The 23,893-nt window shown below is 39.8% G+C and overlaps 1 protein-coding gene across 1 annotated transcript in view; it reads left to right on the top strand.

Moving 5' to 3' along the window:
* The first annotated feature begins 242 nt into the window (after positions 1 to 242).
* The window catches only part of LOC119906262 (metabotropic glutamate receptor 4-like), a 199,466-nt gene continuing 175,815 nt past the window's right edge, over positions 243 to 23,893 (top strand). Inside the window, exon 1 of the mRNA XM_038723829.1 lies at positions 243 to 845. The gene's annotated coding sequence lies outside the window, so the exon portion shown is untranslated. The remainder of the gene's footprint in view (positions 846 to 23,893) is intronic.

Here is a 23,893-nt window from a genome sequence, read left to right as displayed (position 1 = left end):
AATCCATGTCCTTACAACCATACTGAGTGACAGCCTTTAGAACTGCAAAGTCCCATCCTTTTGCCTAATTCCAATTAAAGAACGACCAGCCTCGACGTTCATTTATTGATCTGTTTTTAAAATGCAGCTTATTTCCATGTCGTTTGCCAAGCATCAATTTTACGCAGTCCGTTCCTACAAACCCTCCCCCTTATTTTTTCCTTTTCTTTCTTATTTTGTTGTTGTTGTTGTGGTGGTGGGATGCGTTACCAGCAGCACTTACACAAAGCCTGCATTTGGTGAGGATCTAATTTGTAGCATATGGCTTAATAATACAAAAGAAAGAAAAGACAATTGGAGAGATCATTTCCAATCTTGCGCGGTGGGAGGGAAGATTTCAGTCAGTCAGTCAGAAGGAGCAGGAAAGGAAGGAGGAGAAAAAGAAGAAGAGGAAGAAAAGTGGGAAATCTCTGCAACCCCTGGAGTCTCATTCAGCACCACGCTCTTCTGGACAGCGTCTGAGCAGCGGACAAACAGGAGATTTGTTCAAACCTCGAGTCTGGGAGTAACACCGCATCTGTACAGGGCGCTTTATTCCTCCCCCCGCAACTAACAACACTTTCTAATTCATACTGGAATTTTGACTTCCCACATCTTTCATATTCTTTACCCCCTTTAAACCTCTTTTTTGATCCGTGTGGCGGGTTTGGCAAGCAGCGTTCAAACAGGAGGCGAGTGCTGACTGGAGCTGGCGCCGCCAAACAAAGACGCAGGAAGAAAAAGAAAGAAAAAAACTGGACGGCATCAGGGATCGCAGAAGTTCATTTTCTCCACTTTGGGCTCACTTGTATCGGGCGGATTTAAAGGTAAGCGTGTTCCATTTCTTCTACATTGTCACATTGGGAGCAGCGGGGTTTAGGAGTGGTGTGATGCATCACTGAGTTACGCAGCTGTGTGTCTGTGCTGCACAGATATACTGTCTGTTTGTCTGTCAAACCACTGAGAGCCACGCTGGTGTGCTTCGAAAGCTACGTACGAAAAATTAAGGCATTTTGATTGCGCTCAGTACGACTTTACAAACCCTTTCCCTGTGAATACTAGTGTGTTTGTGTCTGTTGGAAAGGTTTAGCCCTGTTTCGCAGGGCTGTGGTCCCCTCTCAGATCACAGACTCAACAGATGAATCACCTTTGCTGAAATGGTTTAGGAGAAGGGACAGCCTGGGGTTTCTCGTGGAGCTGATGAGGGGAGACTTGACTTTATACAATGAACCCCTTCATCAGCTGTGTGTCCATGGGAGCCCCCTCTGCAAGCCCCTCTCGCCTTTCCGCTTCACTTGGTTTGCTGTGGTCCCTCACATCCACAAAAACAAATCAGGGGAGTCTAGGTCTGATCAATGCACAGATGAAGACAGACAGTCATTTTAAACTAATGCAATTCAATTAAGTGGATTAACAGTGGATATAGGCGACCTATGCACCATTCTTAAGACGCATTGAGATCTCCTTGTTGGGTTGTTTGTATGACTCAGTGGCAATCCATCTTTGCATTCAATCATTTTCAAAAGCCGTGACGCCCTGGTGGGTCATATGGTTTTGCAATGGCTCACTTGATTATGCATCACTGTCAGATAATGCATTAATTGCTGCTCATATTTCTGCTGCTTGTAGGCTGTTGAATGCATGAAGTAAGTTTTAATATGTTGAAACATTCAAATGATAGTTATTTTCCTTCAAGGACTGTACCCTTGTCTTCTAAGTTAACAAAAAAAAAGAAAGACAGAATTTGTTGGCACAGACATCCCGGAGTGTTATGTATTAAGATTTCTGTGCACTTACCATGCCAGAGAGGTGCAATGGATTTGTTCTTAACAGTCTGTGTTTTGCAGGAGGATTGATCAGTTACATTAACTCATTTAGCTGATGCTTTTATCCAAAGCGACTTACAATTGCTATATATGTCAGAGGTCACACGCCTCTAGAGCAACTAGGGGTTAAGTGTCTTGCTCAGGGACATGGGTCTCCCACACCAAAGGCATGTGTTTTACCACTGTTCCATTGCCACCAGATGTTCGCAAGTTCCACTACATAACCCTCTGGATCCTCATTGGATTTCAGTCAGTGAAAATTATTGAACTGAGGTGATAATCTTAAAATTCAAAATTTCATTTGATGCAGAAAAACAAAAACAGGAATGGTACAAAATGATACTAAGCCAGAATAACAAAAAAAAATACACGCTTACATTGTTGGTCTTTAAAGACCAATCAGATTCTCCCTAAACACTGCTTGGAAACAGCCATACTCACACAAAAATGCCTCACTGAGCCACTACATATTTTATTTGAAACAATCTTGTTTTTGGAAAAACAGGAAAATGGATCTTTTGAAGCCCTAAAACAAGTGCTTTGAAATACCCATCAGAAGACTTTGCTGCAATAACACTTTCCCTTTTTCGTTGGTAATTTCATTTTCACAGTAAGAGACCAGATTCATGGAATCTTTGCATTACTAATTCTACACCAAGTCTGAACCCTTTGAGCAATGTCACACTGTCTGAAATATAAGATCTCCATCAGCAGTCTCGGTACGTGTGCGTTTGTGATTATCCTGGAGAGAAAAAAATTGTTTCCCCAATCTTCACGGTAGCTTACTATGTGCCACTGTAGACAACTTCATTGTGGTGGGTTGAAGGTTTCTTTTCATACTAGCAATAATGATTATTAGTTTATTCATACTAAAATGTACAGGTTTTTCAGTGAACCTGAATGGTGTTTAAATCATATTTGTCACAAAAGCACTTATTATCTGCTAATCCAAAATCATGATGAATTACAGTCCACTCCCTCTGATCCAGAACTGGAGACAAACTCTTTTTGGCTTCACTTAGTTTCACGTTGTGGCACAGTGGCCTTCATCAGAGCATATTTGTACTTCATTATCTTGCTTTTACTGGATTTCCCTCCTTTATTTATGCAAAGCTTCATCTGCCCTGCAGTTACTACTTGGCTGTGCTGCTTTTAAACAGTATATCAAGGTGTTTTAAGCACACTCTCTTGTAACATTGCATTTGAGGAAGAAAAAGAACCATCTCTAAATTTCCATTAACGACATGTGAAGTGTGATTTTTTTTGTGTGTGCCCTTAACAGAACCCTGACAACAAGTCCCTCTAACAAGATCCACCAATTAAATGGCTGTGTTTGGTTTCAGTTATTGAGGTTAGGGTTCAGGCCATAACTCACCTTAGTGCCTGCCAATCGGAGGTGGGATTTGTAGGCAGCCTGGGAGGAAGTGCAGCTCCAGAGGCACAGTTCAGAGAAAGAAACAATTACCACAAAATGTATTGTTGACAGCCCCCCACCCAAAATATGCTTGCATCATAAACCCACCTCCCCTACAAATGCCTACTGTTTGAAGGGGATACGTGAACATTTAAGAGTGTACCTGCAGTATTATGTAAGTTTCTAATAGCATAAAGACATTCAGTATTTCAGTATTTCTCCTCATTAACAACTTTCTCCCAGAAACAAAAAACCCCCCGTCTCATTTGGATGCAAAGCCTGGAGAAGCTCCAATAAACAGAGTAAGAGACTGACTGTCAGCACAAAGCCTGCTACTTTTAACCTTTACATCCAAATGAGTTTCCTTGTACTGTAATCCGTACCAGACCTGATAATGTCCCCCTTATACCCAGAAAATCATCCAGGATATGTTTACTGTCAGTTCCTCCATCTTTTGTAATTCATTTTCCATGCTGCTGTGAGTTAGCGTGACATTATAGGAACAGGGCGGGATAAATGATTCGCCTCTGTCTGCTTCTCTTCCCTTTTCCTTTCAGACTGAGCTGAAAGCATACGTCAGTGCCGAAATTTACAGGCACCCAGCAGCTGAAAGAGTCAGACAGACAGACAGACAGAAAGACAGGCGGGGGGTCGTTTTATTTTATTTTTTTCTCTGTGTGTCAGATGAGTTTTAGATATCCATTCCTCTGTTGTTCCTTATCACTGCTTCTAGATCATGGAGCATCCACATTCTGGAACACCTCCTCTGCTTTCTCCTCCTGGCTGTCCATCTGTTCATCAGGGGGCCGTCTGTGTGGCCTTGCTGAGCTGACCACAGTCTGATGATCCCCAAAACAACTGCAGATCCATTCCTCACACCACACAATCCTATTTTCCAAACTGCTGATTCTTCTTCTTGGTGATCCTTTAACACTCTTTCTATTTTATTAGGCTTAGTCATTTCTGCCAAATGTGTCTTTTAGAGAAATAGTTTTATTGCAGGCTTTGGACTCTGGAAGTTCCTTACGTTTGATAAAGTCCGGATGCTTTCATGTAGAACCACCATGCTGTAAGAAAACTCTCTTACGACAGAGCCAGTGCATGAGAGCTACAACACGCCTACAGGTTAGCATCTTCATTAGACGCCTGTTGAAACTAATCAGAGATGACATCAACGAGTACTCTGGTTAATTTACAAGATTTACAACACAGACAATGTAGCAAATAATCTTTCCATCCCAGCAAGCGAGTTCCTCATAACGGAGACGCATTTGACAAGGTGTCATATAATCTTTGGTCCTAGCAAAGATTACAATGTCACATGCTGTCCTTAGCAAAACTGGCTTCAACTCACATTTTCAATCATTTATCCCTCTTGACCAGCAGAACTCATTCAAATGAGAGAGCCCCGTGGACGCATATCACTAGTACCTCTGTTAAAATTTAGACAGTTTAAGGCTTTGGTCCTACCTACCTACACCCTAAGTTGTGTAAGTGGGATAAAGAACGAGTAATAAATATTTAAATAGTACAGTGAATAAGCACCTTTATTTCTTTGACACATGGTTATCAAGACATTTTCTTCATTAAGCAGGGTGATTATATTCATTCCCCCAATATGTTTTAATCACTTGGTAAGATAAAGTAACAGGAAGCTCAAGATTTTTTTAATAAATAGATGTTAATTATGCTGGTGGTTTTGCCATCAGCTGCAACAGATGACATCAACAACTATTCAACGCTTCCGTTTACATGAATGTCTTCACTTTAATTTCCTGGTTCAGTGGCTCAGTTCTGAACAGTCGTGAATGGTTTCGTCACAGATGAGGAAAGTTTCTAAATATGACATGCTGCTCTTCCTTGGGCGTCCGTTTGGTTGTGTTATTGACAGATTTGTTGATTAGTGTTGGATTAAAATGTAGAGTGTGATTTGGCTTGATTTTTGACCGTTAAAAAAATCCAAACTACTTATTGCAAATGACAAAAATACAACAAAAAGAAAACAAACTGGGTCTGGCTAACAGCATTTGTTGGCTGTGATAGTATACATTAATGTTAAATGAATTAACAAGACGAGGCGCGTAAATCGCTTCCCGTGTGAAAAGGCCTTTAGGGTGGACATTAAACTGGTCATTGTTTATCACCTTCCCTTGAGCTGTAAATTACCGTTTGTCTTGGTGATGAGTTGAGTTTTCCAAATTAAATGTCAAAACATGTAATGTGTCCATGCCCTTTTGAACAACCTGTTTTTCTGACACACACTGTTATGGAATAAAAAATTACTTTAAGGTTTAAGTATAAATCACGGTTTTGGGTTAAAATTGCTACTTCGTGGACTGGGGGACCTTCGGAGAAACCTTCGGAGAAACCCACATCAGTACGAAATGGGATACGGACAGTGGCTTTATGTATTAAAGTCAGATGTTTTGTGGTCCCATCCATCTACACCAACCTCTGTAATAGCATCACACTTCCTTCTTTGCTCCTGACAGACAAGAGTCATTTTAACCACAGCCGCTAGAGGGCTTTGTCACTTTTTGTTTTTCTTGGAAGGACAGTCTCTGTAATTGTTTTGTGTTGTTTGGTGCAGGCAACATTGCTAAATCAGGGGCTTTTGCAAGCTTGTATTCATGCTCTGCCAGCATTAAGCCCAAAGAAAAAAAACTTTCCATTTGGTTACCTGTTGGGTTGAATGTGGTGAGTTTTGTGTGAGTCTGCTGTGTTTTTAGCATCAGGTCATTGTCTTGTTCTTTGGATTTAGTTTTTCTGTTACCTACACGGCTGTACTGAGTGGTTGATGTGTTGCCATAGCAATGTGAGTCATGTGGATTTGTTTTTGTGTGATCTTTAGGCAGTTTGCATTATGGACATGGTATTCTCGATTTATTTTGCTTATTACAGAAATACCCCTACCAGAGTGGTGTTTTGGACTTTTGTCATAAAAGGTAGTCTAATCTATGGTGGTTTAAGTGGTGCTTTGCAGTACATGACGTTTATATCTTAAAGGTTGGATCAGGTTTCCTATAAATCTAAAGGGTTCTGCAGCTTTGGGTCATAATTGTATAGTCATATATGAATACTCTAGTCTTATACATTCATTGCATGTTTATGTTCTTAAAAATAAACACAAGGGTTGTGTTTCACAGAGGGACCCACTTCTGCATTTTACATTGATATTCACAATGTGTGAGTTGAGGCATTTTCCCACTTTCTTTGTCAGTGTTAAGGTCTGCCCACCACTCATGAATATGTATGAGTATATCTTCAGATATCCAGAGAGGAGATGTAGCTCACAAACTCCCCCCTTTAAGTGCCTTAGAAACAAAATCTTTGCGCAATCAAACTTTAAAGCTATGAAGTCCAAATAAACAACATTGCTACTTTGTGAGTGTATCACAGTGTGTGTGGGCACTTATTTTTTCATTAACAAACAGTTTCACAGCTTATTTAAAAGGATAGTTTTTAATGTAATGATAAAGTGAGTTGGCTTGGCAATGATGAAAATATTAGCTGATAACATTTTGACTGAATGGGATCCACTGAGTTGTGACAGGCAAGGAAAAACACAACTCTTAAGAAGATTCGGTATTCAGCATAAATGTTCTACATAGGTTTACATCAGAAAATTGTAGAAATGAGAAATATGATCCCCACTTCTCCCATAATGTATGACTTCAGGGCCAGTTCCTTTTAGCTGCAACAGACCACTCCAGATTAGTTCTTGTTCTGCACACCAGAGCCTGGCAGAAATCTCTTGCCAGCAGCAGTGGGAAGGCACAACCGAGTTCCTAAATCCTGCAGTCAACAGTGACCCAGCTCTCTGTGCACTACTCCTGGCCTTGATTACAATTTGTGTGCCACAGTGGCTGGCTCCAAAGAAAGGGCTGCATGGAAATATTCAATTATATGTGCAGTTGGACTGGATGGGTGGGTTTACTGCAGAGATTTAGAAAACTACAATTTAACATAAAGTCATACACCGTTTTAAAATATATTTTCTAAATGTGGTCAGTGTTTATGATGCGACAGGTTATAAAAGCAATGCAAAACCTGGACAAACATTATTAACCAAGGCGGTAATCTTATTTTGCTCTTGTTCTTCTCTACAGTGAATGCTTATAGATCCAACATTCAGATCCAATTTTCTCATTAGCCTGCCTGTGCCTTAAAGAAAGATGGATGCAAAAAGGGTTCATCCTATAACCTACGCTGGTTCAAAGACCAATATAGGTATCAATGTTGGCAGACACCGGACATGATTAATTGCAATCCCATGGTCTGCTCGTTTTGCCCAAGTCCACAATCGAATATGAACGAAGCACGAGAGGAAGCTTAGTACAAATATGAGGAAGCACAATGTCATTGTTTCTCAGCAAAATGCATTAAGGTATTGAAGGAGCGCATTCAAGTTCCCTCAGGTCACTGTTGATTGGCTGGCACAATTAGCTCATTAATGTAAGACATGCAATCAATTAAAGGAATAAAAACACGCAGGATATTGTTTTACTCAACATCTCCTGCACTCTTTGTCAATACTGGGCATTGCAATCATATTGCACTCCACAACAACATCCTCAGAGTCGTGTTTAACAACGTTAAATTGTAAAGGGAGACTGCCATTAGAGGCTTTAGGTGTCTCACTTGGTTGTGTTTTACTTTATAATGGGTTTGTAGGGCTACTACGTGCACCGCAAGTCCACTTAATGCTGCGCTGATCTGTTCGAGCCCATTACTCACTGAATCCTTGTCATTGCCCTTGCCCTTCTTCGGAACCACACTTCAGCTCACCGGTAATGAGATGTCTGTATTTACACCAAGTCCTGATTACTAATGCAGAGGCAGAAATATGGGATACCTTGTCTAACACTCCCAGCTTTCATGTCTGACACCTGTAAGTGGGGAATTAGAAACAGTTACTCATATTGCAAACATACAGATACACAGAGCTAGATCTGGTGGGCTGCTCAAGCAACAACCACACATTTCCAGAAAACATATACAGTGAAGGAGTAAATAAAACATGTATAAATGTAAATTTACAACCTGTAGTAGTAGTGTAGTGAGAATTACTTAGTAAAATGATGAAACCAATTATTTCAACCCCGTTGGCTAGAAATTATGTTAATATACTAAATGGATGTAGAAGTCGTAGGGAAGTGGTCGGAATGGATGATGGGTAGGCACCGGAGAGCATTGTTCGTGGGTTTAGTTTGCTGTAGTATAGCCCATTTTCAGGATGATCATTTTATTTCGTACCAGAATGGGTTTACATGGTTTAATTTTCAAAAAACACCATATTTTTGTCATACTGCAGCACCTCCTTTAACCCTGTGTGTTGAACGCTCCGTTTTAGTTACTGAGTGAAGCATCTCACTTCTATTCGGTCTTTGTTGGGAATTGCACATGCGCTGTACCCAGTTAAGGATTATTAGCCAATCAGAAGAAGAGTAGGGTGGGTCCTGACAAGCCAGTAACCAAGGCTTCCGTTCAGCTGTACATGTTCCCGAACCAGCTTCTCAACCTAGAGTGGAGTAAGACTTTCAGAGCGGTAAGTTATTAATTGATAACAAATTTATCTTTAATACGTAACGTCTTAACTGTGCACTCTGTAGGGAGGGCAGGGGTGAGGGGAGGCAGTGGGAGGACGTCTTCTCACAATGCGTGCTGCAGCTCAGTGTGTTTCTCAACCAGTGTTTTTTAAGGTGTGTGCTTGACTAGCCGCTAGGCAAGCAATATGACGCATGTTACAAAGCGATGCAGATAGGTTACGGAAGTAAAGGCTGGACTACAATTGTTTTCAGGCAGTTCAGGAGCAGTGTTTTCTGTGGGAAATGGTAATTTCCGTTGAGGTGGACTTTGCACATTCACTTTGCAAACCTAATACATGCACAAAAAGATATATAACACAATAAAGGAAAGGGGAAAAGCCAAAAAGCATAATATGACCTCTTTAAGTTGGGATATACAACATAATTATGCTTTAGTTTGCAAACATTGTAGGAAAAACTAAGCAAATATGTTGTCAGTTAAGACATGTTGAGGCTCAGTATGAACATACTGCTGATGCAAATTAATGGTAAACGTCATTTCAGGGTAACAGGGTCGATCATTTGTATATAGAATATTAATATATTACGACGAACATTTTTGAATACATTTGAATACAAGCGGTATTCCCTTTACACAGTAGCAATAAAATATTTCTTGTAAATCTCAACTTAAATATTAATATAATCAAATCAAATATTAAACTAAAGCTATCTATTTTCCACTGCCAGGGCATTACATTTTATCTAGCTTGTTGAAACAAGCCATCAGAGTCCAGTTTTCTTGTTGTTGTTTTTTTGAACAGGTATCAGCAGAAACATTTTTCTTTTATCAGGGAGCAGCATAAACAGTCTATGTTCAGAAGCAAGTGTCCCAGTTATAGTGAGGCGAAGTGGTTGAGCACAAGGCGTAACAACAAGCGGGCATATTCCCTCGAAACTGTCGCAATTGTGCTCGCCTCACGCACACGCCCAGCCGCTGCCGAAGTTGATTTGTCTCAAATTTTTTGTAAGCGACGCGCAGCACAAATCATTAGAAGAGAGACTGATCCTCTCTGTTTGTGAGTTTCCAGAATCTATTACTGTTTACTAAGTAGTTATCAGGACAACAACAGGAGGGATTTCACATTGGCAGAGCATCCCCGCAAAACTAGATATAGGCCTATCAGGTAAAGTTATGTAGCCTATAATTTTAACTTAAGTTAAATAGGCTACAGCTGTGTAGCACACAGAAGCCGTTGCCATGGTTACTATCCATAGTGAACCTACTGTTTACTCGCGGAGCGCTGTCTCCCTTTCTGATCACCTGAGAGAACCCACGGGGCCAAGGGACTACATTGTGATTTTAAGAACGTTCCTAAGACCAACATCTTCCCCAATATTAATCAGAATACAGTGTGTAGCTATCCACTTTGCTGGCATTTTATCGCTTGTCTTGTTTTTGTTTATCTACTTCTCCCACATGCTGCATCCAACGTAGTCTGCTGAAGCCTCCCTCCACTGCTTGTTTGGGTGGATAATTTGCAGGCTGATCAACATCCCACCCTCCAGTGACCCACGGATGACTGTATGTGTATTCAGAGACAGTGAGAAATGGACTTTCAAAATAATAATAATAAAAACTGTGTTAACATGAGATAAAATAACTGTTGCGTTACTTAATGCGTTAACTCAATAATAACACGTTAACTTGCCCAGCCCTAATTTAAATGAATGTTTTCCAAAAAATGTCAGCTCCTGGATATTCTATTCTAAAAAACTAAAGAACTAAAGTAATTTGTGTTAATTTTGTTAAATGTAAAGAATTTCTTTTACATAGTTACAATGATATTCTAGTGTTTGACAATTCCACCCAAAGTTTGTTTCAGTGAATCCATTATTGACTTGTGCTATTTCCTACAGACCCTGCTGTGTGAACAGAGACAGACGTGGACAGCATCTTCAATGAGCTGTTGCAAACCGTATTTGTTTCATGATTCAAGATACCTCGGAGTCCCCGTCTGACTAACACACGGTGTCCTGTCTTTGTTTACAACATGGCTGCAATAGGGCCTCTGTAGACTTTCCTCAGTCAATACAAATACTATTCTAGAGCCCGGCTGCTTCATAACTTGGGGGTGTGAAGCACGCACGCAAACACAGTGGCACACTGCGAGAATGCCGTAGGCTGTTCTTCTTTGGATGTCTTATCCATGTAGAGAAATATTAGTACATGGCATGGAGGGCATTTGACATATTGGGACATTCCACCATGTTTAGCTCTACTTGTACCACCAACATACTGTATGTAGGCTGTGAGGATAAGAATATTTGGCCTCTTTATTAAAACTTGTCACTAATTAGCGTGAACGCTCAGCTGCTGCAGTCTTGATATATAGGACAAAATATATGATTTTGTGTAGGGTTCAGTTTTGATAGCATTTTATTGAATCCAAATCTGTTTTGATTCCTTTATAAAACCTACTTAGGTAGTTTGAATCAAAAAAAATGGACAAGCTTAAATTCCATTTTCTACTCAGACTCACATCAGAAAGTGGCACAGCACAGTACATCTGGTTGTCATGAATTAGGGAATTCTGAAGGTATTGTGACATACTGTAGGGACTATTTGCTGGTTGGCAGGCATGTTAACAGCTAAGTTCTTGCAAACATAGAACATGCATTCATTGGTCAGTAATCATAATTAGCAGGTTTCTTTCTGTTATCTCTGTAATTGGCTGTACATCATTTTAATTAATACTAATAAAGAGTCAATGAAGAGGAGGGAAAAAGTCTCTCACAGCTGGCTAGCTTGCTAACTGTCAAAGCGAACAAATCATCTTTTATACTATGATAGAGGAGGTTAAATAAAAGTTGGGACAACACTGTCATGTTTTCAGCTCCCTCAAAGGTAAACACCTTCAGGACGGCCTGCTATTGGTCAAAATAACATTTTCGATACTGAATTGTTACCAAGATATGTGCTGGACATGACACTTTCTGGTTGATAAATAAGCTTGTCAGTGCTCTCTGGTGGACAAACAATAATGTAATCGCTTCATTGTTTCTAAATAACCTCAAAAACGTATTTGGCATTTTTGTATTGCAATATCTTCACCATGTGCTCTGACACCAATATTTAAGAGCTAATATTGGGTGATTTACTGCCAGGCTCTACACCTGACCCTGCTCCTCCCTGCATCTATTACTGTGTGTTCCCGTTCTCACCTTTGCATGCTTGCTCCTGTAAATCTGGCCCAGATACAATGCCCCCCCGCTTACGCACTCAGACGGGCGGTCCCACTGCGAAGTAAGCAAAGCGTTCGAGGGCTTTTTGCGCCCTTCGTGCAAATTTTCTGTCTGCAAAAGTCTGTTTGCTTAAGGAAATAACCAGCAGTGGCAAAACACCAATGGCAGTGGAATTGCGCAGTCAAAAAAAAGGAAGAAAAATAACACATACTGAATTGTACTGACAGGACTATATTTTCTGTAAACATGTTGCTAAGCAGTACTGTGTATATTAAGTTGTTGATCTTGGCCCAGCTGTATTGTTTTACTAATCAACAGGGAGGAAGCAGTCCTTCAGTTTGTGTGAGATGTCAGCCTCACACTTTACTATCCATAGTCCTCACACAGTTTGGAGCCATTACACCCTCCCGCACTCAGGATACATGTTTTTTTATTGCTTTCTGTGTTTTAGACCTGCTAGATCTGTGAACCACCTCCCTGCATCTACGTTGTCAGATTTGTTTGCCAGCTCTGACTGTTTTTGTTGCCAACCATTAGCCATTTTCAATTCCAGTGAAGTGCCTTTCTACATCCTCTTCCATAGTGGCATTTAGGTCCTCTCCCAGTTACCCCATACAGAAAATAGAAAAAGTGTTTTTTGACTAGGAACTTAACAAGTCTCAGTCTCAGAACCTCTAATTAAGGGTATCATGTGAACAAAAGGCCATCCTTCCAGGTGTACTGTGTGGGGACTCTAACGGCCAGTCTTTCATCACGGTTTATTAGAGTGCAACAGCAACCACCCCTACAGACTCGATTGAGCCTTTCTAATGAAATGCTCCATCTCTGTCATCAGACTGCCATTTTCACGATCTATTAAACCTCATATATTCATTGCACTGTTATGCATTATGTGCCACTAGTTTCTGCTATCCTGCAGCATTGTTTCAATTATAAGGAGGAGAGGAGCTGGTGCTGAAGCTTCATCAGGAAGTCATATCATGATTTTACATTTTATGGATTTTTTCCAAGGAGTTCGAGATTACTTCCTGTGTAATCTTCCACCCTGTATGGTGGCCTTCCGTCTGTACAAATACAGGCAGCGTGATAGCTAAAGACCAGTGGCTGATGTTTAATGTATGTGTATTACTTAGTTTTCTTTGATGTTAATGTGTTCGCAGGGCTCAGCATCCAAGTCTAACACACTTCCTCTAAAGTTGCACACAACATAAATGACCACAGGGTTGAATTCTGGAATAATCTCCCCCAACAGAGTGGTGGGGCTGCATGTTATGGCATAGCTTAGATGTTTATTGGAATTTAGACCACTTTATTTGCCCACAAGGTACAAAATAAATAACTTTCCAGCTACATGGATCATCCAGTGTGACAACTTGGGGAACCAAAAATAAGAGTTTCTAAGCCCCAACATAGGATTGAATGAATATTTAGTTGTTTTAATGAGGATGGATCTCCACATATGGATACTATGGCAACAACCTTCTTTGAAGTAGTTTGGTACATGCAGCAAATAAGTAGATACTCAAGTACTGTACTGTACTTATGTATTTCCACTTTATGCTAATTTACACTGCTATGCCACTACATTTATCTGACAGCTGAAGTCACTGGCTAATTTTCAGATTAAGATTTTACATTAAAAAACATTGCAGCTGAAGTCACTGGCTAATTTTCAGATTAAGATTTTACATTAAAAAACATTGCAGCTGAAGTCACTGGCTAATTTTCAGATTAAGATTTTACATAAAAAACATTGGACAGGTTTACAAAATAAAATTGCATCATTGAAGTTTAAACCAGTGATTTCCAGCATTTTTGGCTTGCAACTTCTCACAAAAAAACAGTGTCTGGTTGGGGCCCTTGTCATGTTTCAGATGTCTATGAGTTGATACAGTTTAAGGAGACAGTTCCCATTTACTTTTTGTTTTTACTTCTTTCCTACGCGATTAATTATCTTACAGCTCCTGGGGCCCAATCCCTAGGTTGAAAACCGCTGGACTAAACAGTTTAAAGGTAAAGAGGTGGTATTATGGTTTTTGGCTTTTTCCTTTATTGAGTTTTATACCTTTTTTGTGCATGCAATAGGTACAAATAGCTGCAAAGTGAAAAAGCCCAAAGGGAGTTCCCATCTCCCATTCATCCCTGTTACGTCACAGGGATGAAAGCAAAACGCGCATCATAAAACGCTCTGTCAAGCAGCTAGTCCGACACGCCCTCAAAAACACCGGTGGAAAAACACTGAGCTGCAGCATAAACTGTTATTTACCCAATAAATGTTTATTTTGGATACAATTAAAGTCAGGGAGACGAGTTTTAAAACAGAATTTCTCGTCATTTTCATTCAGTCAAATGTGAGGCTGTAGGGTTTGATTTGAGTTACATCATTTCAGTTTCCCCTGAAACATTTAGCCTAATAAATCATTTCCAATGTTCAAAAGACGCCGTGATCATATTCTGGGTTATTCAATAATGAATTCACAATCAGAATATTATTAAATACAGATGCAAAAACTGAATGAATGAATGAATAAATAATATAAACACATTGTGCCAGTAGAAAGGATTCCTGTGCCTCTGAGCAGGACACAACACACAGTATAAATACAGGATGCAGGTTGTTATTCATGTAGGCAGGTGTTTGCTAAACAGGTAACAGCTACAGAGAGAAAATATTGCTGCTCTGGCAGTGATAACTATGTGCCTTTATTAGTGTTAGCACAGTGCACACACACACTCCATCAAAAGTCTCTAGAGGTGTTCGAGCCGAATGGCAGATGATCCAGCTGTGATCAGAAATGGATGTCACTTCATGTGATGCTTCACGTGATGCTACAGGAAACATATTCCCTTGTTACTTCTCTCCTTGCATGGAAAAGACACAAGTGAGAGAAACATGAATGCAATTAAGAGACTTGGGATGTAGTAGGCCTATAGCAGAAATAATCAAGGGATGGTTCAATGTGGACATGGTGTCTTTCTCCCAAACCCAAAGTGGGACCTGATTCCACAGGAGAGGAGCTTGGTATAGGACTTTTATAGTATATTTACATTGTTGTATTGGTACTTTAACTTAAGCAAAGGATCCAAGTAATTTTAATTGAAATATTGTTGTAATATTATCCTCATGAAATTAGATAGTAAGTAGCCAGAATGTGTTAAGATTTGAATCTATAGGTCTAAAGTTTGAAGAGGTTGAAGAATGAGCTCTGTCTTTTAATGTTTGTTAAATATAGTGGTATATGTACTGATATGGGAAGGAATCCCATTAATCTCAGTCATGTGTTCTGTTGTTTATGGTTGTGAGACAACAGACCAATATGCTGCTTATTGTTTACATCACAATCTTCCAGTACTCAAAGATAAAGAGGGAAACATACAGGTACTGTATCTGAGTGTCTTCATGAACGCCTGAATGAAGTCAAACTTCCAATATCCTTCCCAATCATTGAACATTTATAACAAGTAGCTGGAGACTTTCCTTTTGTAAGAAAAGTTCAATATCCCACTGCACACAGATCAGCTCACTTTGACAGCCATCCAGAGAGGATTAAAGCACTTCTGAAGGGTTCATTCGTTTTATTAAGTGTTCAATATTCATTTACATTTTGATTATTTTTCCAATTGAGGAAAGTCACACAAACATGAAAACTAGATTCGACCTGATAAGTTGATGAATTCATTAGTTGAAATTTCATGAACTTCAACTAAAAATGTTATGGGGCTGGCTGGGCAGAACAAGCAGTTTAAAGGCATCACTTTGAGCTTTGACAAATCATGATGAGCACATCTTTTACTAGTTGTTTGGCAATTCATAGACTAAACAATTGAATAAGAAAATAACTGGCATAATATTATTATTATTATTATTAGTGTGAGAGCTGCAGCTCTCACTTTTGTTCTCTTCGCTCTTTATTATTATTATTTATTCCGCCGTTTTTGGCATCTATCTTCTCCTGTACCGTTTGTCCTACAAACTTGGTTTCAACTTCAAATTGTACATCTTCATGAGTTGGGTGCAATTACCTGTGTTGCTGATATCTGTAATGGTTGATTTGGTATTGATGGTATTAATATTTTTATGCATTTATGCAGTTTCTTTGTCAATCATGTCTTATTCTGACAAAAAAAGGCTCCTAAGCACCAACAGAAGGCATGCTTTACTCTGTGATGGCTACTCCGCTGTTGAAGAATAAAATAAATGAACAGCCAAAGAATTGTGCTGTGAAAGACTTAATAGCTTGATGACTCAATAGCTGTGATGGCGCAATGGATAAGATGCCTGCCTTTGGTGTGAGAGGCCTGGGTTCAATCCCCCACTGTGACCCATCCAGCATTGTGTCCCTGAGGGAGACACTTAACACTCGTTGCTCTGGAGGTGTGCAAACGTTGACATGAATAGCAATTGTAAGTTGCTTTGGATAAAAGCGTCAGATAAATGTATGTTCATTCATTTTATTCTTCAACAGTGAAGTAGCCATCACAGAAAACATGTTTATAAGCAAAACATGCCTTCTATTGATGCTTAGGAGCCATTTTTTTGTCAGAATAAGACATGATTGACAAAGAAACTTTAGCCTGTAGCCTTCCCTTCACAGTGTATCTGAGTAGTCCAGTGGTGGAGGTCTTGCTCTTGCTCCGGATCCAGAGATTGATGGACAAAACCCTGCTCACAGCATGTTAACGAAAAGGGGGCCAAACTTAACACATATGTTTGCTGAACAAGTGTGCAGCACATCATTGAGTCACCGACAGCGGTAGCAATCGCAAAAAATAGCTGGCAGCTCTCACACGCATTTTCTTAAGGAAATGCCCATTCTAGTTTTGAATGTTGTCTAGTCCTGATCACTTATTCACTTCACTTGATCACTTATTTTTATTATTTTAATATTTTAAAACAAATAGCAATATTGACATAATTTATTCCAGTTTCTTACACAACAGCACAGTACTGCTCTGCATGAGGCAATACCAAACCAGCAAAAGAACAACAAATGTTAAAAACAAATTACCAGTGAAGACATAATGCAGTTTTATACCCAAATATTTACCTATTAAGGGGTTGAGCTGAATTATTAATGCTAATATTGGTTAACAAACCCCATAAACCAGAGGCTCTGCCAAAGAGAGTTGTCTTTCCCCTCGAGCTTATTGAGTGGGATGCACAGGATCATTAGAGGCTAATGTCAGTGGCTGGAGTAATGAAAATATACAACCTCAAAGGACGACATGGCATATTTTGTCTAATGTAACCATCACCTACACTCTACAGTCCCAGTTAGATGCTTAATTTCAGTATTTCCCCATCCTGCTTTTTGTTGTCAGTCTATAGAACAGGATTTGTATGATTTTGCAGCAAACCAATTCTGAGAGTGAGCAAAATGAAAGAAAATGAATGCACCAAAAAGCAGTTCTGCAATTACTTTCATTTGGAATGATGTATAATTACAGTCCACATCTGAATGTAAGTAGACTCCTTATTTCATATGATTACTTTTATGTCCATCCACTAGAGCCGAAACGATTTGCCGGTTAATCAATTGACAGAAAATTAAACAGCAACCATTTTTATAATGGATTAATCATTTGAGTCATTATCCAAGCAAAAATGCCAAACACTTGCTGGTTCCAGATTTCAAAATATGAGAATTTGCTTGAATTTCAGCAACAAATGGAGAAGGACTCAACCACAGACTCTCCAGCACGCATTATAAAGAGAAATCTACTCAAAGCGACAGGAACAGATGAACAGGTTGGCAACAGGATGGCAGTCCAAACAAACACATTTTTCAAGAGGGGCATGGAAGGTGAGCAAGTCAGGAACAGGCAACATGTCAAAACACAGGAACAGGCAACAAAATGGAAGGAACAGATCATGGTCCTGTACTATGAAGATTTGAAGATAGAGAGGTAACTTAAGATTTAACCCTGAGTTTTCATTCCTAACAGAGGTCACTTCTTACCATGGTGAATTACTATAGTAACTTATACTGAATAGGTAACCTGCTCAGGAGCATGTTATGTTCAAGATAAGAGATAAACACTGTAAAACCACAGCCTTCTGACCAATCAGTTCTCTTGGAAACTATTTACCATTTATAGATGACCTCGCAACAGAGATTGATTGAAGCACTAAAGCCTTGTATTTCTAAGATTTGACAGTAAGCCTACTCACTGCTTTGAATTAGGTTTTTATATTTATTTTCTCAAGTTTCATATCTACATATGTACATTTAAATGTACATGTTTTCAGTAAATGTTGGAAACTGAAGCTGTGGTTGAGATACAGTTGTTGCTTTATGAAGTTAATTTAGAACAATGTTTGGAACATTTTTAATGGGTTAACAATTGAATCAGATTTTGAAGTTCTCTAAAGTGAGTTGGAATGTAAATGCTCCGTATTTGTATAGCGCCTTTCTAGTCTTTTCGACCACTCAAAGCGCTTTTACACTACGAATTGTAGTAACTGAGCCTAAGTGCTCAAACAGAAACTATCATTCACACACATTCATACAATTCAGCCGCCAGGGGCAATTCGGGGTTCAGTATCTTGCCCAAGCACACTTTGACATGCAGCCTGGGGGAGCCGGGATTGAACCGCCGACCTTCTGATTAACGGCCAACCCGCTCTACCTCCTGTGCCCCTGGCTACGTTCAGTTAGAATGACCATTTATTAATGTAATTATAGTCAGATCTACACGTGCCCTATTGACGGGGCAGTGATATTATAAGCCTGTTAACTTATGCATTCACACAGTCTGTGCGTTTCCTGCATTTGGCAGCTGAAGGTGTGTTGGTTTTAGCACAGACTATGGCTACGTTCAGACTGCAGGCCTTAATACTCAATTCAATTCATTCATTCCCAAATTTAATTTTTTTGTTTGACAGTTCACATTATTGTTTAAATGTGATCCATATCAGATTCCAGTGTGAACTGTGAGCAAACAGAGCTTAGCCCTGGTTAGCTCATACTTGCTAATCCTCCGGACAACTTTCTGTCCTTCATTACCGTTTCTGGCGCTGTACAATGCAACTGCCCCACATTCACTCCCTTCCTCACTCTCTCTCTCCACTGTGTACGCACAGACAAGTAGAGATGCACATAACTCAGAAGAGAGCTCGCGGTCCGGGGGATTTCAGGTGGAAGAAAGGGAATGTGTGAGCAGATGATAGCAAGGTAGAGAAGAAGGATAGCCACATATTAATTATGGCTTTTGTGGAGCTTTTTCATTCATAGCAGCTCCGTCTACAGCAGGACTGTGACAACAGCTGGTCTAGAGTGACGTCAAAGTTGCATCAGTTCTGACCTGAGTGTCCAGACTTAGGTCACATTTAAAAAGATCCGATCTGTATCGGATTTGGACCACATATGAAAGTGGTCCAAATCCCAACTGGAAAAGATTCCATGTGACTTGGCCTGTTCACACCGTAATAAAAAGATCCGATCTGAGATCAGATAAAAAGATCAGATCCGAGTAACATATGGGCAAAAAATAGGATTTGGGTCACCTTGGCCTGCAGTCTGTTGGTGCCTATGTGTTTAACCTCTTCATATTTGTCTAATTTTCCTAATAGAACTCGGGTCTCTCACATCCACTGCTCCATCACCACCCCAGCCCTTTCCACCTGGATTGGGAAACCCTGGGTTGAACTCACTTTGCGTGATTGCGATTGTTCATAGTAAAGCCTGATAACGAATAGTTATCCTAGGTATGTTGAACATTATTCGTCATATGGGCCCCAGATATAGATTAGGGTATGGGTTCAGATGGCTGCAAAGCAAAGGCATAAGAAACATTGACAATCTGGCAGGCAATGAGCAGAAATTGGCCGGTTATTTACAACAGGACTGATGAGACAAAGTCGAAACACTTGTGAGCAGGTGGATGTGGGAGTTAGGTGACTGGGACAGGTGGAAAGGTCTGATGGCATCTGGTGGACTTGGCAATGAAGGGCCCTGGGAAAGTGGAAATGTGGCTGGGAGGGAGGGACAGGGAGGCAGAATGTGAAATTGTTTCTGTTTCACATTATTGTAAACTGTGCATCTTTGGGTTCTGGTGACTGTTGGTTGGACAAAACAAGACATTTCAACATGTCACTTTTAGATCTGGGTAACTTTCTGACATTTTGTAGACAGAAGCAAGAAAACACAGATTCATCGATAATGACAAAAATCAGAAGTTGCAGCCCTACCATTCACTAAAAAAAATATCCAGCCACCTATTCTGCTCAGCTAGAAAACCCTCTCTGAATAGTTACAACAATCTGATCAAATTTTCAATCTCTGCTGACAGTCCTCTCATCTGCTCAATGCCTAGAGATCAAGCGAACTTACAGTGGTGCTATGATAGGGCTTAAACGAAAATAATTTTCTGCAAAATCCCTTTGTGAAATTAGTTTTATACACTAGCACCCCCTCCCTTTGCTTGTCGCAACGGAACATGCCTAATCTACTTAAAACAAGCTGATGGGCCGGTGATATAAATGAGACTGCTTGGCCATCTGAGGATCTGTCTTCATTAGAAGCGGATCTGGAGAGAGTTTCTATTAGCTCACTATCAAGATGGGGACACTGTGAGGAGGAAATTACGCATGTCACAAGACAAAGTGCGGGCGGCCCACAGCAGCTAAGCCCAATGGAGGATGAAAAGCCTTAATCAACGACAAGGACTACCGGTGAAAGGGCACCATGATCCCTCCATGCGTCTCAATGTAGAAGATTATATCCAGCCTCTGACAGACTGACACTTCCTCTGTGAGTTCCTGGATGTAGAGAGGAAAGGATGGCACCCCCTCCCTCCACTTTCTTTTTCTATGCTTTGTTCAGTACTATCAAAGGTCTTTCTTCGATTTGGGTCATAATTTTGTTTGTCTCGTCTGCAAGGGTAATAACGCTTACCGTTCTTTGAAAGATAACAGCAGCAGAGCATGCCCCAGGAGGACCATACACATAACTCACCCACACTGTTAGACAATAAATTACAGCTGAATTGCAATTGAACAGTTTAGAGTATCTGAGGATGTTTTCATGTGAAATCCTTAAACTCAGTTTAAAGGTCATGATGCATTTGAATGAAAATTCTCACTGTTATGTTCTTCTTATCTGTTTCCCGTTTCACTCTGTCACATTACTATTATGAATAAAGCAGTCACCAGTGCTGGTAAAAACACTTTCTCCTGCTCATTTCAGTGCTTTACAGACACTATAGAGTATTTGAATTAGTCTGATGCCATTATCACAGGGTGCACTCTAAACAGTGTTTTTTTTTGTTATTACTATTATCATCTGCTGCAGCTACAGAGTACTCGATAGACAAGAAACAGCTTTTTGAAAAGACAAAGGTTAATTATTTTTGCCTGACCTTTCTAGTAAGAGTTCATTTACTCAAGATGTGGCTCTAAGCTACAATAGTGTTTTCCATTGTCAGGTAGGATGACGCGTTCAGGGCTAACTTACATGCTGGACAACAACTACAAAATAACATTGTCTGTGGGTGTCTATTTACTTTTTATGGTCTCATGGTTCTACCACAACAGTTTACTCGCCTGTTGATCCACACTTGGCTGTATCATCGCCAAGGTTACTGGCCATGCCTCCTCGTCCTAGTCACTCTTCTCTTCTCCTTCATGGGGCACTGGCTGATAATTACCTTCATTTAATAGCCATGGTCCTCTGAGGCAACTGTGCTAATTAACAAACAAGGAGCCGATATTTTCATCTTGTTCTTGAAATGAAAAGGGTACTAATTGTTCAAATTTTAACCTAAAGCTCAGATTGCATCATGTATGCATCTGGTCCAGTATCTTTGTATGTCATGCGTCTTGCATAAAAATCACCATATCGACAATATTACTTAAAAGAGTACTTCTCTGATTTAGCATATAACTCACTATAGACAGTAAAAAAAAAAGAATCATAATCGATGCAGCAGAACCAGATATACTGTCTTTTTTATTTCACACATCCTGCTTTCTTATCAAAACCTAACACCTACTTAACCCCAATGAATCCTGACAACTGACAGTTCAGTCAGGGATTTTGGTGTGTTATGCTAGTAAAGGCTAATGTAACCTCGAGCCGTTAGCCTCAAGCGGAGATGAGGAAGGGGCCACAACGGTCTGGTGAGCTCACTTTCAGACTTGTAGTCTTCAGCCGCAACTAATGGAGACTCATGTGACATCGCTTGAGGCAGTTTATCAGACAGTTTTTAAATTCAACATGTCTTCTTGCAGTGAAAACATCACTACTGCGGAAGTAAGCGCCAATAACCTTGCACCACCATTATAACCTGCTGAAAAGATTTTGTTTTGAAAATACTGCTTTTAAGCACTAAGTTTATGTTGGTGTTCTTTCTTACTTTTGCACTGTTCTGGCATTTTTAGTTGAAATGTTTGTATACGTTGCCCAAATGGGGGTATAAAAAGAACAAGTATTGTCAATATAGTTTTTCAAGCAGAAACACATCATCCAAAAACATCCTCTGGTTCCAGCCATCCAGTTATGTAAGAATTTGCTGCTTTTCTCTGTTTTACATTATTATAAACTGAATAGCTTTAGGTTTTGGACTATTGGTCAGACAAAACAGCACATTTGAAGCCTTGGGAAAAGACAATAGACTAGTTTTTTCATTACTTTTTCACATTTTACACACTTAACGATTAATTGAAAAAATATTAAACGCTAATGAAAATATTCATTAGTTGCAGCACTAAATTTGACTGAACATTAGGTTCAATTCAATGTCCCTCAATGTCAGTGACTTTTTTCAGGGAACTGCTGTCAACATTGTCAGTTATTGAGGGAAGACAGAGGAGATGGTAGCTGTTTTGTCTCCCAATGGCAGATCAGATTCAGGTGAGCGATCAAGAGAGGAAGATAGAGAGGATGAACTTGCATTGGGCATACATAGTGAGGACATTATCTGCAGCAGCATCATCACTAGAGGCACAAATGACTGTGGCTGTGGATGGAGCACACAAAACTGGATATATAGCTGTAGGTATATTGGTAGGAAGGATACACAGGTAGTTAGTTAAAACAAATGGAAATTGTTATTTGGAGGAGAAATCTCTATCTGTATGCAGAGAACGACTGATGCTGGATGTGCTTCACTGGACAGATGTGTCAATGCAGAGTGAGGCTTGACAAAATGCACAGAACCAATTTCTTCACCTTCTACTGCCAATGAGAACGAGTTAGCTCAGAGCGTTTCCACTATTTATGGCCACACAAATGGTTTAGTTGCAATGGAATTTAACTGTTAAACTACATGAATGTTTAAATGAAGGATTGAGACCAGTCTTACAATATATTTACAAATATTTTAATAATGTTTTAAAGTGAAAAAAAAAAGATTGAGAGAAAAGATACACAGAAGAAATATCATAAAATGGCAGACGGAGGTGCGGCCACCTGTCCCAGGAAGACTCCTCTCAAATCCCTCCACCTATGCAGGTTTTTTTGTTACTGCTCTACACTTACACATACACACTCACACCTAGACACACACTTCAAATCCTTGGCTGCCCTGCACCCTCTCTAACACTATACACCCCACATCATAAGAACTACAGTACCTTACCCTTTTTCAAATCTATACCGTAAAGAGGCAGCAAATCCTGGGGGATCCAAACTGTAAAAGGAAAACTGAATGTCACATTTTAATTAAATGGACAAATATATATGCAGACATCAGTATAGTAAGGATAGTGTGAAATTTGTTATCTTCTGCTTAGTTGCATTGTTTTTTACAATACTGTTTTGTTGGGAGTAATCGTTATTGGTTGTTTTGTCTATTATTTTATCCTAAATCGTTTGTGTTACAGAATTATTTACAGACTGAGATGCATGTCACATTTTGGA

The sequence above is a fragment of the Micropterus salmoides genome, unplaced genomic scaffold (genome assembly GCF_014851395.1).
Source record: "Micropterus salmoides isolate LMB-PRFRI ecotype aquatic unplaced genomic scaffold, ASM1485139v1 Ms_hic_scaffold_16, whole genome shotgun sequence".
Taxonomy (NCBI): domain Eukaryota; kingdom Metazoa; phylum Chordata; class Actinopteri; order Centrarchiformes; family Centrarchidae; genus Micropterus; species Micropterus salmoides.
Note: the sequence above shows the minus strand (reverse complement) of the source record. Positions and strands in the feature narration are given on the sequence as shown.